Source organism: Macaca nemestrina, chromosome 12, assembly GCF_043159975.1.
Source record: "Macaca nemestrina isolate mMacNem1 chromosome 12, mMacNem.hap1, whole genome shotgun sequence".
Taxonomy (NCBI): Eukaryota; Metazoa; Chordata; class Mammalia; order Primates; family Cercopithecidae; genus Macaca; species Macaca nemestrina.
This window is the reverse complement of record NC_092136.1, coordinates 2262199-2281413: the sequence shown is the minus strand read 5'-3', so window position 1 is coordinate 2281413 and position 19215 is coordinate 2262199. Positions and strand designations below refer to the sequence as shown.

Sequence of the window (19215 nt, the reverse complement as noted above, 5' to 3'; positions counted from 1 at the left end):
TATTCCTTGGTTTTCCACAAGCATTCGAAAATATCATATACAGAGTCACTAAGCTCCTCACCTCTTGTAAGTGGTTTACTAGGAGTATACAATGCAGAAATTTGCATATTTTCATAAACTGTTCACACCATGGACCATCAGTGTTCTGTGTACTATTGAAAGTAGAGTTCCTTGCACTTTTAAGTCAAGTCATATTAGAAAGCCAGTTCCAAAAAGCACAACACACATTCAGAAAACTCATTCTTATGATTCTGTTTCTCTAGAATCGCTCCTGATACCAAAACCTATGTTAGGGTTCTTCAGGTAAACAGAACCGATAGGAGAGAAATAGGATTGAGGCCAGGTGTGGTGGCTCACACCTGTAATCCCAGCACTTTGGGGGGCAGAGACTGGTGGATCACGAGGTCAAGAGTTTGAGACCATCCTGGACAACATGGTGAAACCCCATCTCTACTAAAAATACAAAAATTAGCTGGATATGGTGGCACGTGCCTGTAGTCCCAGCTACTCAGGAGGCTGAGGCAGGAGAATCGCTTGATTCTCCAGGAGGCAGAGGTTGCAGTGAACCGAGATCACGCCACTGCACTCCAGCATGGGGGACAGAGCGAGACTCCATCTCAAAAAAAAAAAAAAAAAGAAAAGAAAAGAAATAGGATTGATACAGGTATGGATATGTAGATACATGAAAAGGGATTTATTATGGGAACTAGCTCATATGATTACGGAGGCTGAAAATTCCCACAATAGGCCATCTGTAAGCTGGGGACCAGGGAAGCCAGCTGTGTGGTGCAATGTAAGTGTGAAGGCCTCAGAATCAGGAAAGCCAGTCGAGTAACTCTCAGTCTGCAGCTGAAGGCCTGAGGACCTGGAGGCCACTGGTACAAGTGTCAAGGTGCGAAGGCTGAAGAATCTGGAGTTCTGATATCCAAGGGCAAGAGAGATGGGTGTCCCAGCTCCAGGAAAGAGCGTGTGGAGAGGCAAAGAGAGAGGGAGAGTTTGCCTTTCTTCTACCGTTTTTCCTCATCTGGACCCATGACTGATTGGATAGTGCCCACTCACGCTGGGTGAGGATGGACCTTCTCTACTGTCATGGTTTGAATTTGCCTTCTCCAAGTTTTTTTTTTTTTTTTGAGACAGAGTCTCACTCTGTCGCCCAGGCTGGAGTGCAGTGGTGCGATCTCGGCTCACTGCAACCTCCGCCTCCGGGCTTTAAGCGCTGCCTCAGCCTCCCGAGTAGCTGGGACCATAGGTGTGCACTGCCACGCTCAGCTAATTTTTGTGTTTTGTAGACACAGAGTTTCTCCATGTTGGCCAGGCTGGTCTTGAACTCCTGACCTCAAGTGATCTGCCCGTCTCAACCTCCCAAAGTGCCAGGATTATGGGCATGAGCCACTGCGCCTGGCCTCCAAACATTATATTTAAACTTAATCCCCGCTGTGGTGGTATTAAGAGGTAGAGTTTTTTGAGACGTGATTAAGTCATGAAGGCTCAGTCCTCATGAATGGACTAACGCTCTTATAAAAAAGGCTTCAGAGATAGTTCACCTTGTATTGCTTTTCCACTGTCCACCGTGTGATGACACAGCATTTGTCCCCTTCAGGAGAGGCAGCGACAAGTCTTCATCTTGAAGAAGAGACTGGGGCCCTCACCAGACACCGAAACTGCCAGTGTCCTGATCTTGCACTTTTTCCAGCCTCCCGTACTGTGACATAATAAATTTGTTGTAGAAATGACCAAACTACAGGTATTTTGTTATGGCCACACAAAGGGACTGAGCTGTAATTTGCTACCCATAGGTGGGGTGTTGCTGTAATAAATACCTGAAAATGTGCAAGCAGATTTCGAACTGGGTAACGGGTTGAGGTTGGAAGTGTTTCGGAGTGCATGGTAGAAAAAGCCTAAACGGCTGTGAACAAAATATTAAAGGCAATTCTGGTGCAGGTTTAGAAGAAGAGGAGATCTGTAGAGAGAGCCTCAGTCTTCTTAGAAATGTTTAAGTGGGCCTGTCGCTCGCAGTGGCTCACGCCTGTAATCCCAGCACTTTGGGAGGCCGAGGTGGGCGGATCACAAGGTCAGGAGATTGAGAACATCCTGGCTAACACGGTGAAACCCCGTCTCTACTAAAAATACAAAAAATTAGCTGGGCATGGTGGTGGGTGCCAGTAGTCCCAGCTACTGGGGAGGCTGAGACAGGAGAATGGCGTGAACCCGGAAGGCAGAGCTTGCAGTGAGCCGAGATCGTGCCACTGCACTCCAGCCTGGGTGACAGAGCAAGACTCCGTCTAAAAAAAAAAAAAAAAAAAAAAAAAGAAAGAAATGTTTAAGTGATCATGATCCCAAAGCTGGTAGAAATACGAAAAGTAAAGATGAAGTCTTAGATCAAAATAAGGAATATCTTACTGGAATCTGGAGGAAAGACCGTTCCTGTTACAAAGCGGTAAAGAACTAGGCTGAATTGTGTCTGTGCCTGAGGGCTTTGTGGGAGGCAGAATTTAACAGTGATGAACTAGAATACTTAGAGGAAAAAATTTCTAAGCAAAACGGGAAGGGGGCTGCATGGCTTCTCCTAACTGCGTAGAGTAAAATGCAAGAAGAGAGAAATGAGTTAAAGAGAGAATCTATAATCAAAAGAGAAGCAGAACTTAAAGGTTTGGAAGAGTCTCAGCTTGGCCACGTGTTTAGGAGAGAAAACCAAGGGTGCGGCCCAGTGACCATTTGATAAGATTCGTGGGGCTAGAGGGAAGTCAGGTGCTATTCGTTAAGACAACGGAAGAAGGGCCCTGACAGCATCTCAAAGATCTTCCAGACTGCCGTGGCCATCACAGGCTCAGAGTCCTAGGGCTTTGAGGGCAGAATGGAGTCAAGGGAGGAACCCCGGGCTCTGGAGGGTCCCTGGGTGCCTATAGGACCTTGGGCCTCCATGCCTAGTACTGCCTCAAGTCTCTGCTCCTTGTGTTCCAGTGTAGCACTCCTCAGCTGCCTCAGCTATGGCTCACATGGGCCCAGGTGTGGCTCAGGCTGCCCCTCCAGAGGCACAAGCAATAAACCTTGGCAGCATCCTCTGCAGGCACACACAGAGCATGTGCTATGGAGATATGGCCTAGTAGAGTCATGGGGTCAGCCATGGGATCAGTAGAGCCTCAACCACGGGCCAGTAGAAACACCGCTGCGCAGCTCCAGCCTGGGACAGCCAAAGGCATGGGACTGCAATGCTTGGGAGCCACAGCCAGCAAAGCCATGGGGGCAGGACCACCTGGAGACTTGGGGGCCCAACGCCCACCCTAGGGTGTCTGAAAGGTGGGACGTGGAGTGAAAGGAGATGATGCTCAAGTTTCAAGATTTGATTTTGCTTGCCTTGTTCAACGTTGGATTTACTTGGGATCTATTATCCCTTTTTTCATCCCTAGTGCTCCCTTTTGGAACGGAAATACCCATCCTATGTCTGTCCTACCATGATATTTTGGAAGCATGTAACTTGTTTGATTTCGTAGGTTTACAGCCGGAGAGCAATTTGCCTCAAGATGAATATTACCTAGAGTCTCACTCATATCTGATGTAGACAATGTTTAGATAAGACTTTGGACTTTGATTTTAAAGTTGATGCTGGAATGAGTTAAGACTTTTGGAGTTACTGGGATGGAATGTATATATTTTTAATGTGATAAGATCACAAATTTTGGGGGACTAGGAGTAGAATGCTATGATTTGAACATATCCCCTAGAAATTCATGTTAAAACGTAATCCCATGGTGGTATTAAGAGGCAGGGCTTTTGGGAAGTGATTAAGCTATGCAGGCTCTGTCCTCATGAATGAATGAATACCCTGTCAAAAAGGCTTCAGGGACAGTTCACCCTGTATTGCTCTTCCACTATCCTCCATGCGAGGACCCCAGCATTCGTCCCCTCTGGAGGAGGCCGCCACAACGCACCATCTTGGACGCAGAGATAGGGTCCCTCACCAGACAACGTATTTGCTGCCACCTCGATCTTGAACTTCCCAGCCTCCAGAACTGTGAGAAAATAAGTTTCTCTTCTTTATAAATTACTCAGTTTCAGGTGTTTTCTTATAGCAGCACAAATGAACTAAGACACTCAGTCCACTGATTCAAGTGCCGATATCTTCTGAGAACGCCGTCACAGACTGTCTTAGGCTGTGATTGCACTGCTATAGGGAAAAACCTGCAACTGGATAATTTATAAGAAAAGAGATTTAATTGGCTTATGTTTCTGCAGGCTATATAGGAAGCATAGCAGCAACTGCTTCTGGGGAGGCCTCTGGAAGCTTCCAATCATGGCAGAAAGCAAAGGGGGAGCAGGCATGTCACATGGCAAAAGCATGAGCAAGAGAGAGGTGGGGGGAGGTGCCACACACTTTTAAACAACCAGATCTTGTGACTCACCATCTCGAGGACATCACCAAGCCATGTAGCATCTGCCCCTGTGATCCAGTCACCTCCCACCAGGCTCCACCTCCAGCATGAAGGATTATAATTCAGCATAAGATTTGGGTGGGGGGTGGAGGGTGAATATCCAAACTGTATTACAGACACACCCAGAAATAATGCTTTTCCAACTATCTGGGTATCACTTAATCTAGTCAAGTTGACACCCAAAATTAGCCATCACATCTTGCAAAGCATTATTTCTGGGTATCTGTGAGGGTAGATTTGAAAGAGATTGTCATTTGAATCCATGGACTGAATAAGGAAGATCTACCCTCACCTGATGTGGGTGGGCACCATCCAATAGGTTGAGGGCCTAGAGAGAGAAAAAAAGGCAGGGAATGACAGATTCTCCTTCTCTCCAGAGCTAGGAAACCCATCTTCTCCTGTCTGTGGGCATCGGAACTCCGGGTTCTCCAGCCACTGCACCTTGGGACTCATACCAGTAGCTACTCCACCACCACCAGTTTTCAGGCCTTTGGCCTCAGACTGAGAGTTACACAATCTGCTCCCCTGGTTCTGAGGCCTTTGGGCTTGGACTGAGCCCCGCACCAGCTTCTCTAGGTCTCCAGCTTGCAGACTGCCTGTCGTGAGACTTCTCAGCCTGCATAATCAGGTGAGCCAATTCCCCTCGTAAATCCTCTCATGTCGGTGTGTATATATCCTGTGGTTCTGGTTCTCTGGAGAACGCTGACTAATACCTGGGTTTACAAGTTTAGAGAAATAGCCAACTGCAGCCCCTGTCCCACAGCTGGTCTTGGCCACGGCTGACATGACCCCCGTTCTTCTCTGACTCACGCTTGTTTCCCTCCCTGTCAGTGGGCACCTCTGCTGGTCTCTGTGGCCTACCCAGTTGGCCAACTGGGACCCTCCTCAGTGAGGGGTCTGAGGCCCTGGTCACCATCCCTGCTCAGGCCACAGCTGCTGTACTTGTCCACTCACCAATAAAACAGTTGAGGCAACACCGAGTCCCCCAAGTCCCACCACTTGGATCACCAGGCACCAAATTTATCCTTCCCTGCTCCCTCGTGGAGTAGCAGTTCTGCTGCCTCCTAATGGCCATAGCCCACCTCCCTCCCTGTTTGGGGGCTCCTTGTCATGACTGTTGGTCTCCAGGGACAAAAAATCCAAAGCGACAAGGCATCAGCTGTAGCCTGAAGTTCAGTGGGTCTCCCATCTGCCCACTGGTGGAGTGGTCCCCTGTGGAAACCACGACCCCTGACTGGCAGCCTGGAGTGGAGGGAACAACACGCACAAACCCCCCAGCAGGTCGCTGGCAGTGGTGGTACGGGGGACGCTGCTGCTTCTGCCCCTTGGTTCCCAGGCCTCTTGGGGACATGGCACGCCATGGTGGCTGTTGAGTTGGAGGGACTACCGAGTTCCACAATGTGACACCCCATCCTTGAACAGTATCACCCCCACGCTGGGGCCTTCAAGGAACTCTGAAAAGGCTGCTCCCCTGCTCTGTGGTGCTGGCTGCGTCTGAGTGGTATGGGCCGTGATAGGACCAGCAGATGCCATGGCCACATGCCATGTGCCATGGCTGCACCTCCTCCCTGTGTTGTAAAGTGGGACCCTTGGTCCAAGGGACTGCTATGCAGGCCTTGTTTGGTGGATCAACACTTAATAAGTCCTAGGGGTCAGCCTGGGTTATGTGTCAATTCTAGTGGAGTTGAATTGCTGCCCTCAATGGGATGGATGCTTCTGTTGCCTGGTCAGCTTTCTCTATGGATAGTGCCTAGTGGGGGCTCCTCAGCGGCCCACATTGCAGACAAGTTGGGCATTTGTGGCAGCAGTGGCTAGGCCAGCCTTGGTGGGTGGAGCTGTGCTGCTGGTTCCATGGTCAGCCTCCCTTTCTACCACCAAAGCTACTCCATGCATGCACCCAGAGGGCCAGCACTCAGGTGGCCAGGATGGAGGCTGCCTGAAGTCAAGGGCTACGGCCATTCTGTCTAACTGGTTGCTTAGTGGCTCCCTGGTGGATCCTCTCTGTTGGGAATGAACACGTGATACTGAGCTCTTCACCTCTCATGACCACACCCATGGGTTCATTCATGTGCCTCCTCTCCCGGGGTGGTGGGCAGAATGATGATGTCCCCCAAAATGTGTCCAGGGCTTTTTAAAAATAGGGATGGAATAGAACTCATCCACCCACTAATGGCTGCTTAACATGTACCCCATTCCGTATCCCTCTGCTCCAGCCAATACAGCACAGCTGGCACAGCAACAATCATTGGGCTACTGCTTGGTGGAGTTTGGGATTAGCTGTACCTATACACAGGGGCTTATTAGGGGAGGTTGGCTCCTGTGATTATGGAGGTTGGAAAGTATCCCCATCTGCCATCTGCAAGCTGGAGACCCAGGAGAGCTGATGGTGTAAGTTCCAGTCTGAGTGTGAAGGCAGAAGACTGATATCCCAGCTCAAAGACAAGCATCTCTTTGAGCTGGGATATCAGCCATGTTGAAATTTGGTCCCCAGTGCTGGAGGTGGTGTCTAATGGGGGTGTTTGGGTTGTGAGGGCAGATCCCTCATGGATGGCTTGGTGCCATCCTCATGGTAGTGAGTGAGTTCTCACTCTGAGTTCCCCTGAGAGCTGGTTGTTGAAAACAGCCTGGCAGTCCCCTGTTCACTTGTTTCCTCTCACCATGTGATCTCTGCACACACTGGCTCCCTTTGATCTCCTGCCATGAGTGGAAGCAGCCTGAGGCCCTCATCAGCAGCAGATGCAGGTGTCACGTTTCTTGCACAGCCTGCAGAACTGTGAGCCAAATAAACCTCTTTTCTTTAGCAATTACCCAGTCTCCAATATTCCTTTATAGCAACAAATACAGACTAAGACGGGTAGGGAGAGCGAATTTTATCTCACTTAATCTTTTTGTTTTAGTCAGACCTTCAACTGATTGGATGAGGCCCACCTTCACCAGAGAGAGTGACCTGCTTTTCTCAGACCACAGATTCACATACTAAGCATATCCAGAAACACCTTGCAGACACACCCAGAATAATGTTTAACCAAATATCTGGGCACCCCATGGCCCAGTGAAGTGGACACATAAAGTGGACACATAAAATCTCCCATCACAAGTTGACAGTAGTCTGTTAGCATCCTCCGGGAAATGGGGGAGATGATGGGAATCACCTCACCTACAACCCTCAAGTCTTCCAAAGGGGCCCACATCTCTGCCATTCCCCACCAATGAGATTTTCTTTTTGGTGTATTGCCTTGGCTAAGGCAGTGGGCAGTTTCGGAGGCTTCTACTCAGTAACACTATGATAGTTTTTACCCTACAGGACAATGAGCCTACATGAGGATCCAGCCAACTACCAAGATTGTCTGAGTGTACATTTAGGGTCTGGGGGAATATGCAGCGTTCTGGGGATGCAGAGGGCTGACTCAGTGTGAGCTAGATCTGGACCAGGATTGCACTTTGCTGGCCTCCATATGCCCTCCTCTAATGGGCCCATGATGGTGCCTTGACTCCAGCTGTCAGTGTCAACTTGGTCCCAGAGTCCCCCAGCCCTGGGCATTGGCCTTTTCCTAGTGCACAGTTACTTAAATACACCTTTGGTACAGCAACCTATGAATTTAAACATTGAGTTATCTGCCCCCCTATGATAGATTGTATCTGTGACCCCAGTCTCTTGCCCCTTCCTGTGTCCGAGGCCAGCCACGACTTGCTGTCATAGGAATGTGCCCAGCCAAGATCAGTCAAGCAGAACCCAGACACATGAGCAGGAAAAACTGACTGTTGTGCGCCACGGAGACTGTGTAGATACGTGTTAATTTGCGTTTCTCATTATGGCAGCACCCTCCTTCACAGCACCTGCTTCTGTATTAGTCAGGATAGGCCAGGCTGTGTTGTGGTAGCAATCAGAACCCCCAAACCCAGCTGCTGCCAAGAGAGCAGGCACTGGGGGCCTGAGTGATGGGGACTTGGTGGTGCTGGAGCAGCAAACTTGCTAAAATCACTCCTGGTGACCTGGCAGGCGGAATACAAGAAGGCTCAGCCAGGAGCCCAAGGGGCGAAGTGGAAAAACACCACATTGTGAGTTTTGTGATAGGTCCAGTAACACGAGACGGAGACCAGCTTGAGAAAGAAGGCCCAGCTTACAAGCAGAGATGAAAGTGAACAGAGAGATGGATCCAGAAATTCAGAGCACTGCAAGGGCAGAAAAGCCAATTGCTCCAAGCGTTAGGATTTTAACAAGCTTTGGGAGACAAAGGCCCAATAAAATGCCTGAGTTGGACCGATCAACAGAAGACAAAGATGGGATTAAGGCCCATTCAAGCCTGAGAGCCTTCTGACAGCGGCCATTGAGTTGACAGAGAGGAATGAGAGCAAATACATCCTGAAACTTCAGTTTTCTGTGTGCATTAGCCATGGCTTACTGTGGTCTGAATATTTGTGTCCCTCCAAAATTCATGTTGAAACCTAGTCCCCAACGCAACGGTAGTAAGAGGTGGGGCCTTTGGAAGGCTCCACCCTCATGGGCGGGATCAGTGCCTTATAAAAGTGTGAGGAATGAGTTTGGTGCCTGTATGCACTTTCACTTTCTGCCATGTGAGGACGTGGCAAGAAGGTCCTCTCCAGACACCTCCTGCAGCGCAGGATTCCCAGCCTCCGGAACTGTGAGCCATCCATTCCTACGATTTACAAATGACCTATTCTAGGGTGTTTTGTTAGAGCAGCACACACAGGCTAAGACAGACATTGGTACCAGGAAGTGGGGCTGTTGCTGTAACAACCACCTGAAAATGTGGTGGCAGAGCTGGAACCGGGTCATGGGAGAGGCTGGAACCATTTTGAAGAGCATGCTGGAAAAGCGCACATTTCTGTGAACGGAGGTGGTGCGAAGGTGACTCCCGTGCAGGCCGAGGCGGGCAGGGCTGTAGAGAGAGCAGCTGGGTTGGTAGCGATGACCTCAGTGGTCGTGATCAGAATGCTGGTGGAGATCCATGCAGTCAAAGCCATTCTCGTGAGGTCTTAGACAAACATGAGAACTGTCTTATTGGAAACTGCAGAGGGGCCGGCCCTTTTACGAAGTGGCAGGGAACCTGGTTGAATTGTGTCCGTGCCCTGGGGCTTTGTGGGAGGCAGAAGTTAGAAGCGATGAACTAGAATATTTGTTGGAAGAAATCTCTAAGCAAAGCACTCTGGACGCTGCATGGCTTCTGTTGACTGCTTATAGCAAAAGGTGAGGAAAGAGAAATGAGTTAAAGACATTGATAATAGAAAGGAAACAGAACTTAAAGACTTGAAAACTCTTAGCCTGCCCATGTCAAGAATAAGAAAGCGTGTTCAGGAGAGAATAGCAAGGGCGTGGCCAAACATATTTGGATAAGGAGATTAGAATGGGTAGAAGGAAACCAGAAGCTGCTCATCAAGACAATGGGAGAATGATCCCCAAGGCATTTCCGAGACCTTCCAGGCTGTCATGCCCATCACAGGCTCAGAGTGCCCAGGCCTTGAAGGCAGAATGGCTTCAAAGGAAGAGCCCAGGGCCTCTATGAGACCTTGGGGTGTGCTGCCCAGCCTTGCCTCAATCTCTGTTCCTCCCTGCAAGCTGGTGCATCACTCCTGGCCCACCCCCGTGGAGGCTCACGTGGGTCCAGGTGTTCCTTGGGCTGCCTGCCCAGAAGGCGCAGGCAGTAAACCGCGATGGGGTCAGCACGGTGCCAGCTCTGCAGATGCGCAGAGTGCACAAGCTGTGGAGGAAAAGCGCCTGCTTCTGGATTCCACTGGGTGTCATGGAGAGCCTGGGGCCTAGGCAGAGAACTGCCATAGCGTCGGGCCATGGAGAGTCCCCACAGGACAATGCCTAGTGGTGCCAAGGGAGCAGAGGACACTCCAGACCTGTAGAGCCACCAGCCTGGGAAAGCCACAAGCACACAAAGCCGTAGGAGTGGGGCCACCTGCCCCAGTGTGTCCAGAAGGTAGGACAAAGAGTCAAAGAAAATTATTCTTAAGCTTTAAGATTTAATTTTGTCCTGTTGGGTTTTGGATTTGGTTGTGCTCAGTTAGTCCTTTCCTTCCTATTTCTTGTGTTTGGAATGGAATTTTCCATCCTTGGCCTGTGCCGCAGGGGCTGTAGGGCTGCAACTGTCCATTTTCCGATAGCGCCTGCCTATGGAGCAGACCACCTGTAAGTATGGCCTGAGTCTTCTCTTCCTGTGTCAGCTGATGAGAGGGAACTCCCCATGCAGCAACAGATGCAGGTGGGGAGAGAGAAGGCACCTGGAGCAGGAGTGGGGGCCACAGGCATTTGGGCCACTTCTTCAGCTAACTTACTTGTGCCTTCAGGACCTGCTTGAGCCTGATCACACATACATCACTTTAATTCAAATGGAGCACTGCTATGCACGCCCAACTTTATTTATTCATTTATTTTTATTTTTATTATTTTTTTAATTTTTTTTTTTAATTTTTATTTTTTTGAGACAGAGTCTCGCTCAGTCGCCCAGGCTGGAGTGCAGTGGTGCGATCTTGGCTCACTGCAAGCTCCGCCTCCCGGTTCATGCCATTCTCCTGCCTCAGCCTCCCAAGTAGCTGGGACTACAGGCACCCGCCACCACGTGTGGCTAATTTTTTGCATTTTTAGTAGAGATGGGTTTTCACCGTGTTAGCCAGGATGGTCTCCATCTCCTGACCTCGCAATCCGCCCGCCTCGGCCTCCCAAAGTGCTGGGATTACAGGCGTGAGCCACCGCGCCCGGCCGCACACCCAACTTTATAGCAACGTGGGTCAGATAATCCCCAGATCATGATGGGCAGCTCAGGCCATGTAGTAACTTGGTGGCCCTTGGTCAAGTGTTTAGTTTCTATGAAGACCTAGACGCAGGCTGATTTGGTTAGGCTTTGTGTCCCCACTCAAATCTCATTTTGAATTGTAATGCCCAGGCGTTAAGGGAGAGACCTGGTGGGAGGTGATTGGATCATGAGGGCTCTTTCCCTCCCTGCTGTTCTCATGATAGTAAGTGAGTTCTCACAAGATCTGATGGCTTTATAAGTGTTTGGTAGTTCCTTTCTTGCTCATTCTTCTCCCACTCACCGCCAAGTAAAACGTGCCTGCTTGCCTTTCTGCCATGGTTGTAAGTTTCCTGAGGCCTCCCCAGCCATGCAGAACTGTGAGTCAATTAACCCCCTTTCCTTTATAAATTACCCAGTCTCGGGTAATATCTTTACAGCAGTGCCAAACAGACTAACACGCAGTCTAAGACCTGTTTCTCAAAAGGAGAGTGGTTATCTGTGGATGATGACAGGACCTTGCTCCAAAATCCTAAGGGCCTGAGCTATGAGTCACCTACTGGGGCTTGGCAAAGGCTGCACACAGTGTCCCTGTCTGCCACTGACACCTCAGACTGGATCTGCTGGGTCATCTGGCCCACGTGGCAGAGCAGCTTGCACAGAGCCTGGACCTGCTGCTGGGCCACATTCAAAACTAGCAGCTTTTCAAATCATTCAGTAAATGGGCCAGAGTTGGACACCTAAATGAGGAAGAAACTGTCTTCCTCACATCAAACAGGCTCACTTGGTGGTGTTCTCTTTGGTTGTGGGAGGGTTCAGATGCAACAATCTATGCATCACTTTAGAGCAGTCCCCACACCACTGGACTCCTAGAAATTTCACCGAGGTAGAAGGTTCTGAATTTTAGTTGGATTTATTTCCCACCCTCTGACTCCAACAAGTATAGAATAATTGCTACTTCTTGTGCCTTATGTCCAATTAGCATAATGTCATCAGTGTAATGGGCCAGTGTGACATACTAGGGAAGGAAAGGGTGATCCAGACCCCTGAGAATTACCTGTGACACAGGCTAGAGAGGCGAGAGGCCCCTGAGGTGGGACGGTGAGGGTGCATTGCTGGTTTGGCTTCTGCTGAGCCTTGTGGACGGGGGTGGAGAAAGACACATTTGCCAGATCAATAACTGCGCACCAGGTAGCAGGAAATGGGCTAATTTGCTCAAGCAATGGAACCAAGTTTGGCCCAGCAGCTGCAACTGGAGTCAAGCTTAGGACAATCCCTTGTCATTCTCCAAAACCCACCTGCCCTCCCTACTGGCCAAATAGATGAGTGGAATAGGGCTGTGGTGAGGATCACTGGCCCTACATCTTTCAGGTATTTGATGGTGGCACTAACTTCTGAAATTCCTCTGGAGATGCAGCTTTTGACTGACTATTATCATATCGCTTTTGACTATTTTTCTAGGTAGAGGCAGCTGTAGTGGCTTCTACTTGGCCCACAATAGTAGCCCTCACCCCACACATCGGGACACCAATGTGGGGACTCAGTTGGTGGCAGAGTACAGTTGTGCACAGCATGAGGATGCTTTGGTCAAGAATGGGTACATGTATGGTGGTGGTCCCATAAGATTATAATGGAGCTGAAAAATTCCTATCACCTAATGATGTTGTGGCACAATGCATTTTGTATTAGTCCATTCTCACATTGCTAGTAAAGACATACCTGAGCCTGGGTAATTTATGAAGGAAAGAGGTTTAATTGACTCACAGCTCAGCATGGCTGGGGAGGCCTCAGGAAACTTACAATCATGGTGGAAGGGGGAGCAAAAGGTCCTTCTTCACATGGCAGCAGCAAGGAGAAGTGCCAAACAAAAAGGGGAAAAACACCTTATAAAACCGTCAGATCTTATGAGAACTCACTCATTATCAGCAGGGAGGTAACCACCTCCATGATTCAATCACCTCCCACTGGGTCCCTTTCAGAACACATGGGGATTTTGGGAACTACAATTCAAGATGAGATATGGGGGAAACCATATCAATTACTCCTGTGTTATGTGGCGATGCTGGTGTAAGTAAACCTGCTGTGCTACCAGTCATATAAAAATCTAGCACATACATTTATGCACAGCACCACAGTACTTGACAATGATAACAAACAACTATGTTACTCGTTTATGTATTTACTATACTTTTTTTTAGAGTGTACTCCTTCTACTTACATATAAAACAAGTTAAATGTAAAACAACTTCAGGCAGTTTCTTAGGGAAGTATCCAGAAGAAGGCATTGCTATCACAGGAGATGACAGTTGCATGCATGTCACTGCCCATGAAGACCTTCCAGTCACAAAACTGGTCAAGATGTGACAGTGAAAGACAGTGAACCAATGATTCTGACCCTGTGTAGGCCGAGGCTGATGTGTGTGTTTGTGTCTTAGTTTTTTTTTTTTTTTTTTTTTTTTTTTTGAGGTGGAGTCTCACTCTGTAGCCCAGGCTGGAGTGCAATGGCGCAATCTCAACTCACTGCAAGCTCCGCCTCCTGGGTTCACGCCATTCTCCTGCCTCAGCCTCCCGAGTAGCTGGGACTACAGTCGCCCACCACCACTACAGGTGCCCGCCACCACGCCTGGTTAATTTTTGTATTTTTAGTAGAGACTGGGTTTCACCGTGTTAGCCAGGATGGTCTCAATCTCCTGACCTCATGATCTGCCTGCCTCGGCCTCCCAAAGTGAGGCACTGAGCCCGGCCTTTGTGTCTTATTTTTTAACAAAAAAGTTTAAAAAGTAAAAAAAAAAAGTTATTAAGTAGAAAAAAACTTATAGAATATGAATATAAAGAACGAAAATATTTTTGTACACTTGTACGATGTGTTTGTGTTTTAAGCTATATGTTATTACAAAAGAGTAAAAAAGTTTTAAAAAGTTAAAACTTTATAAAGTGAAAAAGTTACAGTAAGCTAAGGTGAATTTAGTATTGAAAAAAGAAATACTTTAATAAATTTAGTGTAGCCGAAGTATACAGTATTTATGTAGTGCACAGTAGCATCCTAGGCCTTTACAGTCACTCACTACCTACTCCTTGACTCACCCAGAGCAGCTTCCAGCCCTGCAAGCTCCATTCATGGTAAGTACTCTATGCAGGTGTACCATTTTTTATCCTTTCTACTGTATTTTTACAGTAACTTTTCTGTGTTTAGATACATAATCAATTAGCAATGTGTTAGAGTGGCCTATGGTATTCAGTACAATAACATGCTGTGCAGGTTTTTAGCCTACAATCAATGGGCTCGACCCCACAGCCTGGTGGGGGCAGTAGTCTCTGCCATCTAGGCATGTATAAGTACATCCTATGATGTTTGCACAATGATGAAATCCCCTAATGACGAAATCTCCTAACAATGCATTTCTCAGAATGTGCCGATCATTGACACATGACAGTATGTCTATTCCAATTATGCTTTCTGTAGCCTGCAAAATAACCAATAGTGGATTTGGGAATCCACTGAGCCAACAATGAGATGAAACTCCGCCGATCACCTCATCCCCCACAAGCCCCTTCTCTGACTGCAGGTCCACAGTGACATTTCCACTCTTCTAGTGTCAGTGTCAGTTCAGAGCCAGTGTCCAGTAGTCCTCAATCAATCTGATTGTTTCATTTTCCCCAGTGGATAGTTACTCTGGGAAACTATGAGAAGGCTGGGAGAAAGAGTAACGGTATAAATTTTTGGTAGTGGACCAAGGTCCTTCCTGGAGAAGACCCAGCCTTCTCTTGATTTAAGGAGTCTGGATCTGTAAACTGGTGCAAGTCTGTGAGTTGACTGAAGGACTGTTGACTCTGTGCTTTTATGATTCAGGGCTAGACTTTTGCACATTGAACATGGAAGTTTTATGCTTATACAGATCCATAAGAATTTAGTAGGCTTCCTGTCTATTTTACTTTGTTGAAAAAAAAAAGAGCCCAACTCTGTAAAATATTTAAAGAGGCTGATTCTGAACCAGAAGGCACAGTCTCAAGAGGTCCCGAGAACATGTGTCCATCATGACTGGGTTGCGCCTTGGTTTTAAACATTTTAGGGAGACATCGATCAGTACCTGTGAGGTTTCTATTGGTTCAGTCTGGAAAGTCTGGACAAGTCAAAGTGGGGAGTGTGGGCTTCCAGGTCATAGGTAGATTCAGAGATTTTCTGATTGACAATTGATTGAAAGAAGTTATTATCTAAAGACCTGGAATCAATAGAAAGGAGTGTCTGGGTTAAGACAAAGGGTTGTGAAGACCAAGGTTCTTATTATATAGATGAAGTCTCATAGGTGGCTGCCCTCAGAGACAATAGATGGCAAATATTTCCAATTTGACCTTTAAAAGGTGCTAGACTCTGAGTTACCCTCTTCAGAACTGGGAAAGCCTGGAAGGGGAAAGATCTAATTATGTTAATAGAGACTCCTTAAAAAAATGCAAACTACCCCCCCCCCACAAAAGTCAATGTTGCAGGGCCATCTCAAAATATGGCAAAAAAAACTTATTTTGGAGTAAAATATTTTGATTTCCTTCTTTATCTGTCACGTGATGCTGTACTACAGTCAGGCTGGAATTCACTATCTTATTGCTACAAAGTCTGGTTGTCAGTCTTAAGGTCTCTGCTTTAATGTTAATGCAGCTCGGTTGTGCCTGAATTCCAAAGGGAGGAGGTAAAACAAGATATGACTGACCACCCTTCCAATCATGGCCTGAACTAGATATTTCAGGTTTACTTTGGAAATCTCCTTGGCCGAGACAGGGCTCCATTCAGTTGGTTTGGGGGCTTAAAATTTTATTTTTGATTTACAGCTTTCAGGAACACAATGGCTAATGACTAAGTAGCCAGTGCTATAGGTCCGCACAAATCAGACCTTTCTGATTGTTGCTTTCCCTCTGCTGTCCATTACAGAAACCATGCCTACCTTGCCTTTGATGGCTGAATGCCATCACTTGGTCCTGCTACTCCAGGATCAATTATTCCCATTGCATTTATGTTTTCTAATTAAATGGCTACTATTTCCACGGTAAGGTCTGACCTTCAGAGAAGAGCAATTGTAGCACTCTTCAGGAATGCCAGGGCTCCCCTTACAAATCTGTTTCTCACAGTTTTGATGAAAGGTCTGCCTTCTGGACCCTCCCAGAGTGGGTGTGTAGGTCTTATATGACAAATCCACTGTAGCGTTCCAATCTCCCTAAGCTTTTGAATCCCCTCCTCTATGTTCAACCATGGCATGTCTGGTATTTTCAGGTCACTCACTGTTAGCCACCTTTTGGTTCATATTTCAACCAACCAACCAAACACACTGTTAGAAAGAGTTCTAACCTTTCTAACTCCCCCAGCTGCAGCCTTAAATTCAGACTCTCTGCTTGGTGGCCCCATGTCAATATATTCAGCCTGCTCCACCTTTATGTTCTTACCCCATTGTCCCACACCCTCAGTATCCATTCCCTCTCATGTCCCCAGATGTCTGTCTGTATAAATCACAGAACTCAAGTAGTTCCTACGGAGTGTGGCTCACTACCTGCTGGGTTACACTGTGTGTTTCACTTTCAGACGTCTGCTGGGCCATGAGTCTAGTTACAAGTCTCAAAGCAAAGGGAAGGGGCAGGGAATTAGCACTGTCTCACTTGGTGATTACCTTAGGAGTAATCACCCTATGATTAAGGCTGTGACTGTTTTCTCAGGCAGTGCAGGTTAATACCCTCAGATGGAGGTGGAAAGGCCAGTACCCCTTGAGGTGGGGAGGACACTTTCATTGACAAAGAAGACTCATCAGAATTTAGGGGCTCAGTGTCCCCAGCTCCAATAGGGTCTCTCCACATATCCACACCCCAACACACAGGATCCCATTGTTTCCCAGCCAATGTCTTCACTTTAACTGTAGGCACCCTGTGAGGCTGAGAATTCAGCTTGCGTTGTAATTCACTCAGTTATAGGATGAGGTTCTGTGTTTGATTTTCAGCAACCTCAGCCTTGGCTGCAGGAGACAAGGCTCTCCCTCAGAACATACTCAGAAGCTCTTAGGTCATCTATGTGGTGCCTGGGCTGGGAATTTTAACCCCCGAACTTGTTCTTTTCTTGAAACACTTCTGTCCAGTGACATTAAGAGAAGTGAACTAACAATATTATATTCTTTAATTTTCAAAAAACATTTCAAAGTATTATATACAGGATTACTTAGCTCCTTGCTTCTTAAAAGTGACTGATTGAAAGTATCCAATGCAAATGTTTTGTGTATTTCTGTATGCAGCTTACATCATGGTCTATCAGCACGGTTTACTACTTGAAACAGAGTCATCCATGCCTTTTCAAAATCTAATAGACTGGGAGCACTCATTCGAGAACCCCTGAAACCAACTCAGAAAACTCATCCTTAACTTTCTGTTTTGCCAGAACTGTCAGGTCTCTGAGCTGAAGCTCAGCCATTATAACCTCTGTGACCTGCACATACACATCCAGGTGGCCTGCAGGAGCCAAGAATTCTGGAGCAGCCAAGAAACCACGAAGAAGTAAAACAGCCAGTTCCTGCCTTAACTGATTAACCAAAATTACAACATTTTATCAATGTGACTTGTCCCATTAGGTGATCAATAGACTTTGTGACATTCTTCTTCTGGACAATAAATCTTATGATCGCCCTACAATGTACCTTGTAACCCCCTCCCCTGCTAACAATAGATACCCACCTTTTACTGTAATTTTCCATTACCTACCTAACTCCTATAAAGCAACCCCTTCCCCATCTCCCTTCGCTGACTCTCTTTTTGGACTCAGCCCACCTGCACCCAGGTGAATTAAAAGCTTTATTGCTCACACAAAGACTGTTTGGTGGTTTCTTCACACAGACGTGCTTGACAAGAACCACCCCTGGCACCAACATCTGTACTAGTCTGGGTTCTCCAGATTAGGGGTGCTGACCCCCTGCACAGTTGAAAGTGTACATATAACTTTTGACTCCCCCGAAACTTTACTAATAGCCTACTGTTGATTAGAAGTCTTCCTGATAACATAAACAGCCAATTAACACAGATTTTTTTTATATGTATTCGTGTGTGTGTGTGTATAAAGTGAAGAATTGGTTCCTGTGATCACGGAGGCTGAAGAGTCCCACAATCTGCCTTCTACAAGCTGAGATCCGGGCAGCCAGTGATGGATAGTTCAGCTGGAGTTTGAAGGCCTGAAAACCAGGAGCACTGACTGTGTAAATTTCATGCCGAGGGCAGGAGCAGACCGATGTCCCAGCTCAACAGTGAGGCCAGAAAGAGGAGTGAACTTCTCCCTTCCCTGCCTTTTGTTCTCTTCAGGTCCTGAGTGCCCTGGATGAGGCCCCCACACTGGGAGGGGTGTCTTTTGTACGGGGCCCATGGTCTCAGGTGCCAGTCTCATTGGGAAACACCTCATTGGCCCACCCAGAAACAATGTTTAGTCAGGGCACCCAGTCGCCCCATCACACTGACATAGAGATGAAGCATCATACAACGCTAGGCCCCTTGTGTCACAGTCTGGTGTGGGCTGGGTGCCGTCCTCCACCTTGAGCTGTGCTAGAGGGGACGAGTGGCCTCTGGGGTTAAGGTGGTGAGGGAAGGGAGGGCTGGGGACAGGCTGGGCCCAGATGTGCTGTGTGTCACCCGCCTGCCTGCCTGGGTCAGCCATGCAGGAGCACACCTGGGAAGAGGAGGTGGGCCATGCACTGCCTTGCACCATCTGGCCCCGTCCCCTCACCACAGGCCCCATCCCCTGACAGTGGCCCTATCCCCTCACGGCATGCCCCGCCCCCTCACCACAGGCCCCGCCCCTCACTGCAAGCCCCGCCCCTCACCACAGGCCCCGCCCCCTCACCGCAGGCCCCATCCACTCACAGTGGCCCTGTCCCCTCACAGCAGGCCCCGCCCCCTCACAGTGGCCCTATCCCCGCACTGCAGGCCCTGTCCCTTCACAGCAGGCCCTGTCCCTTCACAGCAGGCCCCGCCCCCTCACAGCAAGCCCCAAACTGATCCCTGGCCTCTGGCCCTGG

At 48.1% G+C, this 19215-nt stretch overlaps 1 long non-coding RNA gene across 2 annotated transcripts in view; it reads left to right on the top strand.

The window, feature by feature from the left end:
• LOC105469775 (uncharacterized) overlaps window positions 1–18966 on the top strand; it is a 42295-nt gene extending 23329 nt beyond the window's left edge. For both annotated transcript variants that reach the window (XR_980071.2, XR_980068.2), the window contains 2 exons: window positions 4808–5058; window positions 18270–18966. This is a non-coding gene — a long non-coding RNA (uncharacterized lncRNA). The remainder of the gene's footprint in view (window positions 1–4807; window positions 5059–18269) is intronic.
• Window positions 18967–19215: the final 249 nt, after the last annotated feature.